Source organism: Choloepus didactylus, chromosome 4, assembly GCF_015220235.1.
Source record: "Choloepus didactylus isolate mChoDid1 chromosome 4, mChoDid1.pri, whole genome shotgun sequence".
Classification (NCBI taxonomy): Eukaryota; Metazoa; Chordata; class Mammalia; order Pilosa; family Megalonychidae; genus Choloepus; species Choloepus didactylus.
In genome coordinates, this window is record NC_051310.1 from 158471676 (window position 1) to 158489417 (window position 17742).

Genomic DNA, 17742 nt, shown 5'->3' on the forward strand with positions numbered 1-17742 from the left:
CACCTAGAGAGAAATGTCCTGGGAGAAAGCCATTTTGAACCGCAACTTGGGAGCAAGCAGACGCCAGCCACGTGCCTTCCCAGCTAACAGAGGTTTTCCAGATGTCCATGGCCTTTCTCTAGTGAAGGTACCTCATTGTTGATGCCTTACCTGGGACACTTTCATGGTCTTCAGACTGTAACTTTGTAACCAAATAACCCCCCTTTGTAAAAGCCAATCCATTTCTGGTATTTTGCATAATGGCAGCATTAGCAAACTGGAATAGTCGCTTTGAGCCTTTTCTCCTCTCTTGCTAAATTCCATCCAGCATCATGTATTGCATTTAATTGTCATTGTCTTTTCAGTTACTTACTCCCTCCCTCCCGCCATCTTTCCCTCCATTGTCCCTTCCTCCCTTCTTCCCTTCCTTCCTTCCTTCCTCCCGTTCCCATCTCAAACATTCTCAAGCATACTATTCAGTGGGATTGACACAATCATAATACTGCAGTACCCTCACCACCTTCATTAATAAAATCTCCCTATCTCCCCAAACAGAAACCCTATACCCATTATGCATTAACTCCCTACATTCCCTGCCCATGCCCTGGCAACCTGATATTTGTTTTCTGTCTCTATGAGCTTACACATTCTCTAATATTTTCTTTGTTGTTACCATGGGGTTTAAATATAACCTTCTAAATCTATAACAATCTCGTTTGCTTTGTGTGGTGATTTGAAGCTGTATGCACCCCAGAAAACCATGTTCTTAAATCAAATCCATTCCTATGGATGTGAACCCATTGTAAGTAGGAACTTTTGATGAGGTTACTTCAGTTACAGTGTGGCCCAATTCAATCAGGATGGGTCTTAATTCAATTACTGGAGTCCTTTATAAATGGAGTGAAATTTGGACACAGAGAAAGCCATAGATGAGCAGTCAGAAGCTGAAATCAATGGAACTCAGAAAAGAAGGGAGAGACCAGGAGGCATGACCATGTGCCTTGCCACATGGCAGAGGAACCAAGGATCACCGGCAGCTGGTCTTCAGAAAGACAGCTTTGCCTTGACAATGCCTTGATTTGGACATTTTCCTGGTCTCAAATCCATGAGTGAATAAATTCCCTTTGTTTAACCTGATCCATTTCTTGTTATTTGTTTTGAGCAGCCTAGGAAACTAAAACACTTTGAATCCAACGTAACTTCAATAGTATATACAAACGATGTTCCTATCTGTCCCTGTGTCCCCCCATCTTTATGTAGTTTTTGTCATAAATTATACATTTATACATTGTGAGTCCAGAACCACTAATTTATCATTACTTTTTATGCATTTGCCTTTTAGAATCTATAGGATGTAAAAAGTGGAGTTACAAACCAAAAATACAATGGTACCGGCATTTATATTTTATTCATGTCCTTACTCTCACTGGGGATCTTTATTTCTTCATGTCACTTCCATCCATTGTCTATTGTCCTTTCCTTTCAACTTGCAGAACTGTCTTTAGCATCTCTTGTAGGTCTGGCCTAGTGGTGATGAACTCCCTCAAGATTTGTTTATCTGGGAATGTCTTAATCTCTCCTCATTTTTGAAAGGCAGTTTTGCCAGGTATAGAATTCTTGGTCACCAGTTTTTTGCTTTCAGCACTTCAAATATGTTATCCCTCTGCCTTCTTGCCTCCATGGTTCCTGTCTTGCTTTCACAGTTTCTGATCAGAAATCAGTACTTAGTCTTATTAAGCTTCCCTTATATGTGACATGTTGCTTCTCTCTTGCAGCTTCCAGAGTTCTCTCTTTCGCATATGACAGTTTCATCGTAATATAACATGGCATGGGTCTATTTGAGTTTATTCTATTTGGAGTTTGTTGAGAGACTTGAATGTATATATTCATGTTTTTGTTACATATGGGAAATTGTCAGCCAATATTTCTGAATATTCTTTCTGCCCCTTTCTCTCATCTTCTGGAACTCTCACAATGCATATATTGGTAGGCTTAATGGTGTCCCACAGTTTCCTCAGGCTCTATTCACTTTTCTTCATTCTTTCTTATTTCTGCTCCTCAGACTGGATTATTTCAATTATGCTATCTTCAAATACTCTGATTCTTTCTTCTGCCAGCTCCAATATTCTGTTGAATCCCTGTAGGGGATTTTTAATTTCAATTACTGTGGTCTTCAGCTCTGTTTGTTTTCCTTTCATAATTTCCATCTCTAGATACATATTCTCTCTGTGTTCATATATCATTTTCCTGATTTCCTTTTTGATAGTTTCTAATGCTTTAGTCTTTTTCCTTGCCTGGGCCATTGATTCCTGTTTCTTTGTATGTTTTGTAACTTTTTGTTGAAACCTGGACATTTTGATATTTTAATGTGTTATCATTGGAATTTAGACTCTGTGGAGTATGTTCCTTAAGCTTGTATCCAGTTATGTTATGACAGAGCTTTTCTTGAATACCAGAAGTTAATTTAAAAAAAAACAAGGAAGAAGAAGGAAAAAAGAGTACACCTTCCCCAGTCTTTGCAGATTGACCTGTGTGGGTGCTCTCCTTCAGGACATATCCATACAATGATTTAAAGAATAGCTCCAGGTCAATGCATAGGGGCCTCCCTGATCTTTTCTACACATGCATCTTGTCTTGGGCATGTGCATGTGACCCTAGGAAATCCCCCATTTACACAGACACAAATGTCCCCTCTTCCCTAGGAAACAGTCCTTATGATCCTGGAAACTGTGCAGTATGTCCTATGGGTAGTAATCCTTTGCCCCAAGCAGCTGCAACTTGACTGCTCTCCCACAGCATTCTACAAGAGAGTTCTGTAAGCTGCCTTCTGCATGCAGGGAGTTATGGGAGGGCAAGACCTTTAGGCCTACAAGACAGACTGGGCCAGATATCATGATCCCAATATGTGCCTGAGGGTTACTCTGCTCCCTGCAGTACTGAGATCAGGAGTCTACACTGGGAGAGCAGGCCAGCTCTGCACTCAGCCGTTGAGGGGTGGGGGAGGAGCCAGCCAGGGCGCCACGAGATCCTTCCACTTTTATGTAGTCTTTTTCTTGATTTGGCACTTGCCCTGTTACTGCAGTCCTTTAAATGTTTTCTGACTCTTCGAGGAAGATGTTTCTGCCAGTTCTTCCTGGTTGTTCAAAGCTTCTGTGGGAAATGGAGCTCTAAAGTGTCTCACTCTGCCATCTTGATTCCAGATCTACTCATTTTTAAAGGTTCAGAAATCCCTACTTATGGCATTTGTGTGTATGTTTGTGTATGTTCTTCTTGGGTTTTCTTTGACCTTTTCCTTAGTTTTAAGGAAGAGCGTTTTGAAAGTGTTAGGTTGACTCACCTTTGCTAAAGTAACTACAGACCATGAATTTGTGTGGTATAGATGGGCCAGATTTGGGGTGGGAGAGGGTGCCCTTCACACAGGCAGCTTTGGTGTGGCAGGGGAGAAGTAATCCAAATGAGCATCAGGGGTTCTAAATGACCATTGTTCTTACCTGAAGATATGACTTTCAGAGTTCTTCTCTGCAAAAGATTTAAAAAGTTTTGCTGTGTTTTAATATTGGAAGCTGAGGAAAGATTTAGAGCTGTGGAGCAACATGATCAGATCTGTGTTTTTGGAAGACCAAACCAGTGGCTTCTGGGAGCATGGACTGAGATGGGGAGAACTGGTGGGAAGGAAAAGAGGAGACCACAGTTAGAGTGATTCAAGATGGTGAGGACTTGAACCAAACAAATACCAGTGGGGATGGAGAGGAGGGAACCCAGTCTAGAGATATTTCTGAGGTAGAAATAAAAGAGATAGAGAAAAGTTTCTATTCTGGAACATTGAGAGAATGATGATGCTATGAAATTGTGTGGGAAATGATTATGTTTGCATGTGGGCACATTTGTGTGAGGACCTCATACTGCAGCCTCAAGGAATCTTCCAGCAGGTAGGAGGAAACAAGAGACTGGAGCAGAGAAAGTGGAGAGAGTTGAGCTAAAATGAATGGCATCAACCTGGAGAGCCTATGGAAGGAGAAGGGAAGAAGGAAGAGGACAGGAAACTCTGCATCTTCAAGGTCAGACCAGCAGAAGGAAACCAGCGAGGGAAACTGAGGAGAGGTCAGAGAGGCAAGAGCAGAATTGGGATAGTATAATGTCATGGAAGCCAAGGGAGGAGAGAATCATTACCATCAGCTGCTGCTGGGAAGGCATCTAAGTTTGGGTTTCTCCAAAAGAAAAGCCTGAATATGGACTTAGATTCAGGCAGTTTTCTTGAGAGGCAATCCCAGGAAGCAGGAATGAGGGACAGAGAGATTGAGACAGAGAAGGAGAAAAAGACAATGGAGGGATATGTAATTGATATTGCCATTACAGGCAGTGGAGCTCGATTCCAGCAGAACCTTCAGATCTAGAGAATTGTCCACATGAGAGATGGGAGGCTGTGCATTCATTCTCCATCTTCCGTAGTCATTGATTGAGGGTTGCACGTGGGATCACTGCTCCTCAGCACTTCCTGGCTGTGTTCACATTAGAGTAAGCATGGAGTAGGTGGTGAACAAGCTCCTATTGTGTGGGAGAAGGACCAGAGGCAGAATGTGAAAGAATCAAGGTGCGGATTTCAGGTAGAATACTATCAGCACAAAGTGAGACTGAATTCACATAGAACTGTCCACCACTGCTGTGGCTGAGCTCAGAGATGGCGTGTGAGCACCTGAGGTGGCTGTTAGAGGTGGTAAAGAGGGTGAGAGCTGTGGCGTTTGGCAGTAAAGAGGACTTTGGTGACTTTTGAAAGAGTATTTTTATGGTTCATTTTTAGTGAGTTAATGAGTGAGTAGGATATGAGGAAGTAGAAGCAGAGAGCATAGATACTGTTGAGAAGTTTGGTAGTAAAGGAAGGGAAAGTGGGTTAGATATAAAATTAAGGAAGAAGAAGGATCAAGGGAAGTTTTTAAATGCTTTCAAAGAGCAGTAATGACGCTATGGAGATGACAGAGTGGTAGTAGAGTGCAGGCAGAGTAGAGGGAGCGAGGACGCAGGGTAGTGGATGAGAGTGGGTTTCAGGGGCACAGGTAGAAGGATTCACCTTGAGCATTGGAAAGGATATGTCATTTTAGGAAGAGAAGAGAACAAATAGGAAATAGATGAAGATACTGACCTATGCTGAGGAGACCAGAAGGGAAGTATTTTTATTTGCTCAGACAAGTATGGAAGGTGAGGGAGAGAGATTATGGTACAACGGGAAGAACATGACTTTGTATTCAGATAGATGGGCTTGGGCTGGGATTTTGGCTCCACCATTTTAGACATGTTTGCCTTTCTTTCTATGAGTGTTAATTTCCTTAGGAATAAAATGGGGAACCATACCTACTTAAGAGGGTCAATATGTGATGCATGTATTACAGTGCCTGACTATTATTAAGTAAAGTAATTTTCTAAGTGGGAAAAATTAAGTGGGTCTTGGATGTGGATTAGCCACTATGGAAAGTGGGAGATAAAGATAATTAATATCATTTATTGTATTTTTCCAGTTCTAAATTTTACATATGATTTTTTATAGGTCTCATTTCTCTGCTGAAATTCTATATCTTATCATCTATTTTCTTGAACTTATTAATTGCAGTTATTCCAAAGTCCATAACTTATAACTCTAATATCTGGATTAGACTGTGGGTCTGTTTCTATCAACCATTTTTCCTCCTGGTGTTCAGTCATTTGGTTTTATCTTCTGGTACTCTTGGTAGTTTTTCATTGAGTAATGAATATTTTGTAAGAAAAGTAGTAGAGATAGCTTGAGTCTTTGGGTAATATTAAACTTCTCCAGAGAGAATTCACTTTTGTTTCTGGCAGGCAATAGAAGTAGGGAAAAATCACTTTAATTCAATATGGGAGTAAGCTGATTCAAAGCTGTGTTTCAGTCTTTGTGAGGCCTGATCTACTTCCAGATTCCCTTTGTGCCAATTATTTACTGCCTCTCAGCACCAAATCTACCCTTCGCTGCCTGCTTTACAATACTGGAGATGGAGTCTGTAAATATTTTTCTTCTGCCGGCTGGCACAATGTTAAACACTGTCAGTAGAGGGTGCTGTAGGGGCACTGGATGAGGAAGAGGCCCCTCTTTCTAGGTCTGGTTGCTCCTCTTTCACCAGGCTCCTGCAGCAGGTGCAACTTATGAGGGCCATGCTCCTGCAGTACATGATGGTCACCAAAGCTACGAGGCTAGTAGCTTCCTCCAGCACATCCTCAGGGGGGCTTCTCAGTGGATTGCCCCTGGTAAGGTATCTCACTGAGAATGGCTTTCCCTCGTACCCCTTTGGGTGGTTTTGCAGCTAGGTAAGAGGTGTGGCATCTCAGTGACATCTCTGCCAACCAGTGAGCCGCAGCTGGGGCCTCCTCAACTGCGTCTGGATCTCATCCCTGAAGCAAGGGGTGGCGTGGGGTGAATGATCTTCCTTAGACATGCTATTTCAGCCCTAGAGCTAGTGGCTCTTTCTTATATCTACTATTCCTGTATCCTGTATTCTTTAGAGTTCCTTTTTCTTCTTATTCTAGCCAATCCCTCATTACTTCAGTACCCTGTTATAGCATTCTTTGTATCAAACTTCCCTGGTTCAAATTGTTATATGGTTTCTGTCTCCTGATTGAACCCTGACTGATAGAGCTTAAGTCCTAGGGTATAGCTCTTCAGGGGACCTCATTGAACCTCGGGTGTTTATCAGACTCCTTCCTTCTCAACAGGTCCTGAGCTCCAATTTTTCCCCTTAGTATGAAGAGACTGCTGTAAGTTCTACTCAGACTCTGAGCCTCTTAGGGACTGCTTTCTGCTCAGCTCCTCAGCCTCTTGACTGCCTCTTACAAACTGACAGATGTCCCCACTGGGGAAAGCTGCAGATTGCTGGACTCACCTCTGTGTGCTTCCTTTCTGTTTGAGATCTTGATCCCTCAAGACCTGGTTGCCTTGGTTAGCTTCCAAATGCCTTCAAACATATTTTTAAAAATTTATATCCAGCTTTTAAAGCTGCTTTCAGAGGGTTGACCTGATGCAAGTTAATTCTTCATAGTGAAGTCAGCCAGAGATAAATAAGGATTGATAAAATGTTTGTGAGGGTCCAGCTGCAGTTAGAAAGTGGTAATTTATTGTAAAATCACTCATCATGATTATGATACTTTCTCCAGAAGAGGAGAAAGAGACATGCACGCTTGGGCTTACCTGAATTTGGGCAATTATGGAAAGGTAGAGGTTGAGCATATTCTGACTGTTTGTGAAAATATATTTGAAATAGCTAACATGGATCCCAGAATGGGCAGGGAGATGAGAGGAGTTCATTAGATTAGGAGAACAACAAGATTCTGGAAATTAGAGTTGGTGAGAAGAGCAAAGAGCAAGGCAATGTCAGAGTTTGATAGCAGGAAATGGAGCATTCTTAAATCCTGATAAGTCCAAACTGTGTTATGTGAATTATTGAAGTGAAGCGTGGGTCAGGTTGTTAGATTGAGGGGTCATGACCAATGGCATTGATACAGCTTTAGTCAGCCAGGTTGGTGGCAGGGATGTGGTAAAGGAGCACACTGAACCCAGTGCCAAAATCCATCAGGAGAGTCCTTTAGATCTTCAGATGGCCGTGACTCAGATGGCCAATTAGACACAGATTTTAGAGAAGAGGTTGCTGAGAGAAAATGACAAAGAGTTGCCTGGGAGCTGCTGTGAAGATTTGTGAGGAGAAAAACCCACCTTCCTCCCTGAAACATACAAGGACAGCCTCTCTGTTGGAGGGATGTGAGAGAATGTCCAGGTCTCAGGTAAGGTGAGAGGGAGGGAGTTTCTGGGAAAAAAGTTGAGAAACAAGAATTTATGCCAATAGATTAGGAATCCACATACAAAGTGCAAAACCCCATATTAGGCTTCAGGGAAAGACAACAATGAGTCAGACATGGATCCTGCCCCTAAGCAGTTTATATTCTATGAGGGGATAGATGTGTTTGTTTTAAAGTAAAAACTTAAAATTTTTTGCCTGATTAGTTTCTAAGTTTCCTTTCTCTGTAGTGGAAATCCACATCATGTGACTCTTTACAGGAGTCAGGGCTCTAGATTTCATTAAGGAAGTCGAGAGGCCACATACTCCTTGGCTGCCAGTGCAGGGGTGGGACCTAGGCTTTCCCTTGGACTTGGAATCATGAGCAAGTGATACAAGGGTGCAAGAACAGCTTAGAATGAATTAATTGCAGCATCCAGTAGTGACAGGTGGTGGAAATGGTGACATCATAACTAGAATATTACTGAACATTACCTTGGCAATGGCTTCTGCCATCTAGTTTCCCCATTTCTAAACCTGGTCCTCCCATCATTCCTGGCTATTCTGGGAACTACCTCTCATTTGTTGCCAAGATTGTTGATTCTTTTGATTGTAAGTAGTAGATACTAACTTAAACTACTTTAAGGATAAATGAGAATTTATGGGAAATATCTAAGAATGTAGCTGTAGCAGGAAGGGGCTATCAAAAGAGGTCACTGAGATGAATTTACTGAAGTAATCATTTACAAAGTTGTGGGCAGTTATGAGAGAAACTAACAAGGACTGTTGAAGCACTCCAAGTCAAGCAACATCAGGAAGCCTCCCCACCCCTAGGCCTGAAGGCACAAGGAAAGGGAACAGATACTGGCACCTGAAGATACTGATAGAGGAGCATGGGTGCCTGATGGGAGCTGTGGCTTTGGGTGGAGGAACACAGCCCCTGACAACCTGTTTGCCTAACCTACCCAGAAGCCAAAGGACAAGGATGCTTAACTGGTGAAAGTCAAAACGTGGAGTGTGGATCTGGAGGGAAAAATGGAAAATATCCAGCACAGAGGTACTTCATGGAACCCAAGCAATAATTGAACGTGGTCAATAGGAACTAAGGCAGTTCTTGGAACACAGTCTATGGATTCATGCCAGTAAAATGAATCAAGACTTCTGGTTGACCAAGATGGCAGCATAAGATGCTCCAGGTTGCTGTTCCCTGATGGAATCTTTGAATGATCAGCAAAAACTTGGCAGAGCAATCTTCCTCAGAACTCCAGAAAACCATTAAAGGGTTGCAATAACTGAGCAAGTGCTGAATCAAGAGAACATAGCTTTAAAAAATGGTAGGAGAAGCTCAGAGTAACCTTGCTGGTCCCTTCCCCACCTCCTCTCTGACATGGTGTGGAGCCAGTCTGCTCTCCTATTGTGAGTCTCTGGCCCTGTTCTGGAGGGAACAGAGTAACCTTAAGGTGCATACTGCAGTGCCTGTATGTTGGTGGCAATCTACTGAGTGGAAGTCTGGAAAACTGAACAAAGACCCTCCTCTCTGGCTCCCCTTCCTAGAACTTGCCTTGCAGGCAGAAGTAGTTTGTGGACAGCTAAAGTAGTGTAAGAAGCAATTAAGTCAAAGTGGGATAGGGTAAAGATTGCCTGACTTAAGTCATACAAAATAGAGCATTTGTGAAGAGGAGAAAATCTATTTCATAGGGAGTAAAGGGGGCATTTGAATTCCTGTAAACAGGGAAATTCCTAAGGCAATGAGAAAAACAAGCTCAGGATAGGACACAGGCTCAGAAAAGGAGAGGACCCTTAACTTCACAGTTGTCTCAGGCTCATCTTCTTGATAGGAAGGCTAAACTCTGAAGGAGAGCATCAACCAACACAGAGCCAATTTGCTCTGTGTTTTTTCTGTTGGTTTGTTTGGTTTTGTTATCACCTGAAACTCAAGGATATTTTTCATATCACTCTCCGGGTACAAACATAAGGAACAGACAACCCAGGGACTAAATCCCAGAGGTAACATTTTGAAATATTAAAATGTTCAGTGCAACAAAAGATTAGGAGACAAAGAAACAAGAAATGATAGCCCATCCAAAGTAAGATGATAAAAATCCAGAAAACATCAGTGAAGAAGATCAGACTGTGGACATACTGGACAAAGACTTTAAAAAAATTATCTTCAGTATGCTCAAGGAGATAAAAGAACATACAGAGAAAGAACTGCAAGGTATCAGGAAAACAATGAATAAACAATATGAGAATCTCAATAAAGAGATAGAAATTTTAAAAAGGAAACAAACAGAAATACCCTAGTTGAAGATCACAGTAACTGAAAGGGAATATTCCCTAGAGGGTTTCAATAGCAGATTGGAGCATGCAAAATAAAGCATTGGTGAACTCAAAGACAAGACAATTGAAATGATTCAGGCTGAGGGGGAGAAAGAAAAAGAAATGGAAAAAAATGAAAAGAACCTAAGAGACCTGTTGGACACCATCAGGCATGCCAATATATGCATTACAGGAGCCCCTGAAGGAGAAGAAAGTGAGAAAGGGGAAGAGAGAATATTTAAAGAAATAATGGATGACAACTTCCCAAATTTAATGAAAGACGTGAATATGTGCATTGAAGAAACCCTATGAAACCCAAACAGGATAAACTTGAGAGAAACACGCTGAAGTGGTTTGAAGCTCTATTTATCTCTGAAAAACACATTCTTAAATTTAAACCATTCCTGTGGATGTAAACCCATTGTAAGAAGGAACTTCCAATGAGGTTACTTCAGTTAAGAAGGTGTTCCCCAAGTCAGTCAGGATGGATCTTAATCCTGTTACTGGAGTTCATTTATAAATGGAAAGTTAGACACACAGAGAGAAAGCCACAGGATGTAAGAAGCTGAAATCAATGGAACCCAGAAAAGAATGGAGAGTGTGCCAGTTTGGATGTATTATGTTCCCCAAAATGCCATTATCTTTGATGCAATTTTGTGGGGGCAGACATATTAGTGTTGACTAGGTTGGAACCTATTGGTTGAGTGTTTCCATGGAGATGTGACTCAATCAACTGTGGACAAGACCTTGATTGGATAATTTCCATGGAGGTGTTGCCCAACCCATTCAGTGTGGGTCTGAATTAAATCACTGGCGCCATATAAAAAGCTCAGACAGAAGGAGCTCACTGCTTGCTTCAGCTGAGAGACACATTTTGAAAATGGCCATTGGAAGCTGACACTGAAATTTTGGAGAAAGACATTTTGAAACCAGAACTCCAGAGCAGACACCAGCCACATACCTTCCCAGCTAACAGAAGTTTTCCGGACAGCATTGGCCTTTCTCCAGTGAAGGTACCTGTTGTTGATGCCTTACCTTGGACACTCTATGGCCTCAAGACTGTAACTCTGTAACCAAATAAACCCCCTTTATAAAAGCCAGTCCATTTCAGTGTTTTGCACAATGGCAGCATTATCAAACCAGAACAGAGAAGCCAGGAGAGGCCACCATGTGCACTGCCATGTAACAAGCTGAGGACCAAGAATTGACAACAATCAGCCTCAGAATGCCACAGTCTTTGGGGAGGAAGCATCATCTTGATGATTCCTTGATTTGGACTTTCTTTTGGCCTCAAAACCATAGGCAAATAAATTCCCATTGTTTAGTCTGACCCATTTCATGGTATTAACTTGAGCAGCCTAGGAAATTAAAACACATGCCTAGACACATAGTAGTCAAACTGTTGAATGCAAGGACAAGGAGAGAGTACTGAAAGCTGCAAGAAAAAAGCAATGTGCTATGTACAAGGGTGCCCCACAAAAATTGAGTTCTGATTTCTCATCAGAAAAAATGGAGATAAGTATAGTGTGGGACAAAATACTTAAAATGCTGAAAGAAAACAATTTCCAACCAACAATTTTACATCTGGTGAGACTGTCTTTCAAAGATGAGGCAAAGATTAAGGCATTCCAAGATAAACAAAAGCTGAAGGAGTTTGTTACCACTAGACTGCTGTACAAGCAATGCTAAAGGGAGTTCTCCAGAGTGGAAGGAAAGGACATTAGACAGTGGATAGACATATCATAAAGAAATAAAGGCTTCCAGTAAAGGTAACCATATGGGTAATTAGAAATGCCAGTACTAGTGTATCATATTTTTTTTGGTATGTAATTGTCCTTTTTACTTCTAACAGATTCTAAAATGCAAATGCATAAAAGTTGATGATTAATCTATGGTTTTTGATACACAGTGTATAATGGTATACTTTGTAAGAAGTACAACAGAAAGGTTGGGGGACAAAGAGATATAGGAATGGTGTTAGTGTATGCTATTGAAGTTAAAATGGTATCAAATCCAACATGATTGATATAGATTTAGGATGTTAAATTTCAGCCCCATGGTAACCACAAAGAAAACATCTGAAAAATATTTACAGAAAGAAGTGAGAAGGGACTCAAAATAGTACACTACAAAAAATCAAATAAATATGAAAGAAGGCATTAATGGAAAAATTGAGGGGCAAAAAAGATATGACATAAAATGACCAAATAGCAAAAATGCAGAAGAACATTCTGCATTATCAGTAGTTACTTTAAATGTAAGTGGATTAAAATCTCTAGTCAAAAGGCAGAGATTGGCAGATTGGATAGAAAAGCATGAACCAACTGTGTGCTGTTTACAAGAGATTCTTCTTAAATCAAAAAACACAAGTAGGTTGAAAGTGCAAGGATGGAAAAAATAAAACATGCAAAAACCAAAAGAGAGCTAAGGTATCTGTACTTATTTCAGATAAAATAGACTTTAAGTAAAAAAACAGTTATAAGGATGATTAAGGAGTACAGAATGTTCAATAAGGCTTATTGTAAAGGTTCCTAAGTGATAAACTCTCACAGCAGTCACATCTGTTCCTGAGTTTTAACTGTTATTTCTAAATTCTGAGATACTGAGCTCTTTGTATATAACCTTGTATTTCTCTGGAAATTTAGATATCTTTTGTGACACCTGAGACTCAGAGTTAAGTTCTGCAGCTCTGAGAGTCAACATTACTCCAAAGAGCAATTGTTAAAGAAGCTGAAAAAGAGATCAGACTACAATTAGAGATATGAATGAAATGGACTTGGTTGGGACTAAGGTAAATTACAACACAGGGTAAAGGATGATAGTGACTATATTTTGTAACTCCAACTTCTGCTTGAGACCAAAGGAAGAGAGGTTTTTTGGTACAAAATTTAATTTTTTATAGCACACTATCTAATTTAACCTGTCTGGTCAGTTTATTTAAACAATGTGATTACATGGAAACTAGAATAGGGAAGGAGATCTTGTTATTATGTACAGGCTACTGTAATACCCCAATACATCCCAGAATATTTGGGGCAGAAAATAAAAAAAGTATTTGCAAAGTTTCCTTGAGGGACTGGGGAAAATGTGGAACTATTAAACTTCCCCATCTGGGGAATTTCGGCTCTTCTCATAAGCAATAGGGGCTCCCAATTCAGTAAGCCAAGGTCTTGATCTAGAGTTTTGCCCTTATGAAACTTATCTCTCCAATAGTGGAGCTAAGCCTAATTATAACTATGCGTAATAATCACCCCCAGAGGACCTCTTTTGTTGTTCAGATGTGGCCTGTATCTCTAAGCCAACATTGCAAATTAACTCACTACCCTCCCCCCTACATGGGATATGACTCCCAGGCATGTAAATCTCCCTGGCTACGTGGGACATGACCCTAGGAATGAGCCCAGCCCTGGCATCGTGGGATTAAGAATTCCTTCTTGACCAAAAGGGGGAAAAATAAAGTTTCAGTGGCTAAGAGATTTCAAATAGAGTTGAGAGGCCACTCTGGAAGTTATTCTTATGCATTATATAGATATTCCTTTAAGTTTATAGTGTATTAGACTAGCTAGAAGGAAATACCTGAAACTGTTGAAGTGCAATGCAGTAGTCTTGATTCTTTTTAAAAAAATTCAGTTTATTGAGATATATTCACAAACCCTACAATCATCCACAGTGTACAATCAGTTGTTCACAGTACCATCATATAGTTGTGCATTCATCACCAAAATCAGTTGTTGAACATTTTCATTATTCTGAAAAAATAAAAATAAGAATAAAAACACAAGCAAAGAAGAACACTCAAAACATCCCATCCCCCCATCCCCCTATTATTCATTTTATTTTGGTTCCCATTTTTCTACTCATCTGTCCATACACTGGATAGTCAGAGTGTGAACCACAAGGTTTTCACAATCACACAGTCACACCATGTAAGCTACATAGCCACACAGTCATCTTTAAGAATAAAGGCTAGTGAGTTGCAGTTCAACAGTTTCAGGTATTTCCTTCTAGCTATCCCAATACAATAAAAACTAAGAAGGGTTATCTATATAGTGCATAAGAATACCCTCCAGAGTGACCTCTTGACTCCATTTGAAATCTCTCAGCCACTGAAACTATTTTCTCTTCCCTTTTGGTCAAGAAGATTTTCTCAATCCCATGATGCTGGGTCCAGGCTCATCCTCGGGAGTCACGTCCCACATTGCCAGGGGGATTTGCACCCCTGGGAGTCATGTCCCACGTAGGCGGGAGGGCAGTGAGTTTATCTGCTGAGTGGGCTTAGAGAGAGAGAGGCCACATCTGAGGTTCTCTGTGGGAGACTCTTAAGTAGTCTTCATTCTTGATAATGATTGTATAACTGCATAGCTTTTATTACGTGACCATGTGATTCTGAAAAACTTGTGACTGGCACTTCCTGGATCCAGTGTATGGGTATATGAGTAGTAAAATAAAGACAAAATAAATAAATAAATAATTGGGGGGGGGCGATAAGGGGTATGGGATGTTTTGGGTGTTCTTTTTTATTTTTATTTTAAATTTTTTTATAATTTTTTATTATTTTTGGGGGGTAATGGAAATGTTCTAAAATTGGTTGTGGTGATGAATGCACAACGGTATGATACTGTGAGCCATTGACTGTATACCTTGGATGGATTATATGGTATGTGAACATATCTCAATAAAATTGCATTAAAAAACTGTTATGAGGGACAAAGTAGGTCATTATATACTTATAAAGGGGTCAATTAAACAAGGTGTAACAATTATAAATACATATGCACCTAACAGCTCTAAAATATATGAAGCAAATATTGAAAGATTTAAAGGGAGAAATAGACAGTTCTACATTAATAGTATAAGACTTCAGACACCACTTTCATCTAGACATAAGATCAGTAAGGAAATGGAAGACTTGAATGATACTATAAATCAAATTTTCCTAACAGACATATATACAACCCTTGACTCAAAAGCAGTAGAACACACATTCTTCTGTAGTGAACCTGGCTCATTCTCCAGGATATACCATTTGTTAGATCACAAAACAAGTCTCAATAACTTCAAAAAATTGAAATCATGCAATGTATTTTCTCCAACCAGAATGAAATGAAGCTAGAAATAAATAACAGAGAGAAAACTGGAAAATTCACAAATATGTGGAAATTAAACAATACACCCTTATACAACAATTAGGGCAAAGATGAAATCATAAGGGACATTGGGAAATATCTTGAGGCAAATGAAAATGAGAACAGAGCATACCAAAATTTATGGGATACAGCAAAGGCAGTGCTGAGAGGGAATTATATAGATCTAAATGCTTACATTATAAAAGAAGAAAGATCTCAAATCAGAGACCTAACTTCACAACTGGAGGATCTAGGAAAAGAAGAGCAAGCTAAACCCAAGGTAAGCAGAATAAAGGAAATGACAAAAATTACAGTGAAGATAAATGAAATAGAGAATAAAAAAAAAAAAAAAAACCCAGAGAAAATCAATGAAACCAAAAGTTGATTCTTTGAAAAGATCAATAAAACAAAATAAAAAAACTTTTAACTAGACGGACAAAGGAAAAAATAGGGAGGACACAAATAGTTAAGACCAGAAATGTAAGGGGTGGACAATACTACCAACTCCACAAAAATAAAAAGGATTATATAAGGATACTATGAACAATTGTCCACCAGCAAATTAGATAACCTCGAAGAAATAAGCAAATTCCTAGAAGCACACAAATGACCTATACTGACTCAAAAAGAAATAGAAAATCTGAACAGATCAATAACAAGTAAAAAGATTGAATCAGTGTGGTGGTTTGAAGCTGTATGCAACCCAGAAAAACATGTTCTTCAGCTTAATCCATTCCTGTGGATGTGAACCCATTGTAAGTAGGACTTTTTGATGAAGTTACTTCAGTTAAGATGTGGCGCACCACAATCAGGATGGGTCTTAATCCTATTACTGGAGTCTTTTACAAGCAGAGTGAAATTCAGACAGAAAAAGCCACAGAAAGTAAGAAGCTGAAATCAACAAAACTCATAAGAGAAGGGAGAGGCCAGGAGAGGCCACCATGTGCATTGCCATGTGACAGGGGAGCCAAGGACCAAGGATCGCTGACAGTCAGTCCCAGAATACCAGTCTTCAGGAAGAAAGCATTGCCTTGATCAAGCCTCAATTTGGACTTTCCTTTAGCTTCAAAACTGTGATCTAATAAACTCCATTGTTTAAACTGACCCATTACATGGTATTTGCTTGAGCAGCCCAGGAAACTAAAGCAATCAATTATCAAAAACCTCCCAACAGAAAAACCCAGCACCAGATGGTTTCCCTCGTCTATTTTAGCAAACATTCTAAAAATAATTAACAGTAAGCCTTCTCAAGCTCTTCCAAAAAAAAATTGAAGAGGAGGAATTTCTTCCTAAATCATACTATGAGCCTGACATCAAACTAATATAAAAGACAGAAAAAGGTAGCTGAAGAAAAGAAAATTATAGACCAATATCTCTTATGAATAGAGATGCAAAAATCCTCAACCAAATACTAGCAAACTGAATCCAACAGCACATTAAAAGTATGATACACAATGACTAATTGTGTAATTGAGATTTATCCAAGGTATACAAGGGTGGTTCAGCATAAGAAAATCAATTAATGTAGTACATCACATTAACAGAACAAAGGTAAAACAAAATAAAATACACGATCATATCAATTGACCCAGAAAAGGCATTTGACAAAATCCAGCAGCATTTCTTTATAAAAAACACTTAGAAAACTAGGAATAGAAGGAAGCTTTCTCAACATGATAAAGGTCATATATAACAAACCCACAGGTAACATCACACTCAACAGTGAAAGACTGAAAACTTTCCGTCTAAGATCAGGAACAAGACAAGGATGCTCAATGTCATTATTGCTATTCAACATTGTACTGGAAGTTCTAGCCAGAACAATTAAGCAAGAAAAATAAATAAAAGTCATCAAAATTGGAAAGGAAGAAGTAAAACTTTCACTATTTTAGATGATATGATCCTATATACAGAATATCTTTAAAAATTCACAAGAAAGCTACCAGAGCAAATAAATAAATTCAGCAAAGAAGCAAGGTACAAGTCAATATGCAAAAATCAGTGGTATGTCTGTACACTAGTAATGAACAATCTGAGGAGGAAATCAAGGAAAAAATCCATTTACAATAGCAATTAAAAGAATCAAATATCTAGGAATAAATTTAACTAAGGATGGAAAGCCTTATTCATAGAAAACTACAAAACATTGCCAAAAGAAATCAAAGATATCAAATGGAAGGAAATTCTGTGTTCATGGATTGAGAGTCTAATATTGTTAAAATGTCAATTTTACCAAAGCAATTTACAGATTCAATGCAATCCCAATAAATATTCCAACAACATTCTTTGCAGAAATGGAAAAGCAATCATCAAGTTTAAATGGAAGGGTAAGAGGTCTCGAATAACCAAAACCATCTTGAAAAAGAAGAATGAAGTTGGAGGAATCACATTTCCTGATTTTAAGACTTATTATAAAGCTACAGTAATCAAAACAGCATGGTACAGGCACAAGGACAGACATATAGACCAATGGAATCAAATTGAGAGTTCAGAAATAAACCCTCGGTCATAAAAAATCTCCCAACAAAAACAGAGGTGGCTCCGGA